Here is a 1055-nt window from a genome sequence, read left to right as displayed (position 1 = left end):
CGGGGCCGCCGCACTGGGGTGGGACGCGGTGGGGTGGGGGGGGTCAGAGGCACCGCGAGCCGGTGCGAGAGGGGGAAGGGTGGTGTCATGCGCAAAAGGTTGCAAAATATCAGGGGCACGGGGAGATGGGGCTGGGGGCGGCTCAGAGGCATCCATCCCGGGGAATGGGGATGGGTCTGTGAGGTAAACAGAATTGCCCAATCAAAATTGATAAAGAAATAACATTTATTATACAACCGAAATATCGGTCTCAAAAGCCACGATCGAGAAAAGCAGCTCCGAGCCCGGGGTCGGAGCTGGGTGAACACGCATGGATCTGATCTCTATCGCACCAGACCTCCCAAGTTCACGAGTGCTGCTTCAGCTGGTTCCTTCTTATACAGTTTTTGGGCAGAGTCCGAATTAATTCTATTCTTCTCATAATTTTAGCATATTCATGAAGTTTTCTTGTCCCAGAGTTGGGCTGCACAAAGCCTTTCCTGGGTCCAATGAATTGTCCATCCTGGGTGATGAGTGGGCCATTTCTTCTGATGGAAGGGCCATTTCTGGTGATGGATGGGCCATCTCTGGTTCCCGGAACAGTTATTTTTAGTTCCCGAAATGTCTGATTCCTTATCAGATGAGATGTAGATATAAGAAGGTGGTGATCAAGTCGTCATGGTGCAAATGTCCCAGTGATAAGAACCAACCCCACCTAGGTGGAATCCTCACTTATTGATTAGATCTGTGAGAGAACTTCTTTCAGTGTTGTGAAATTTTTCTCTCAGCCAGGCTGATTGAGGGATTTTGAAACTCTGTATTTGCATGGTCTGATTACATTTCAGTTTTATACATAATAGCACGAATTACATACTCTATTTATAACAGTCTGGGATGGATCCCGCGCGCGCTGCCTGGGGGGTGGCAGTGGAACCGATGGGGCGAGCAGGGGGGTTTGGGTATGAGAGAACTGCTGGAAATAGGGGATCGGGGTAGGGAAGTGGGGTGGCCGGCACCCCAGCCGAGCCAGGGCCAGGACGGCTGGCGGGGTCCACGCTCCGGCTGCCAGAGGTGGA

The sequence above is a fragment of the Aphelocoma coerulescens genome, unplaced genomic scaffold, assembly GCF_041296385.1.
Source record: "Aphelocoma coerulescens isolate FSJ_1873_10779 unplaced genomic scaffold, UR_Acoe_1.0 HiC_scaffold_57, whole genome shotgun sequence".
Taxonomy (NCBI): Eukaryota; Metazoa; Chordata; class Aves; order Passeriformes; family Corvidae; genus Aphelocoma; species Aphelocoma coerulescens.
This window is presented reverse-complemented; position numbering follows the sequence as displayed.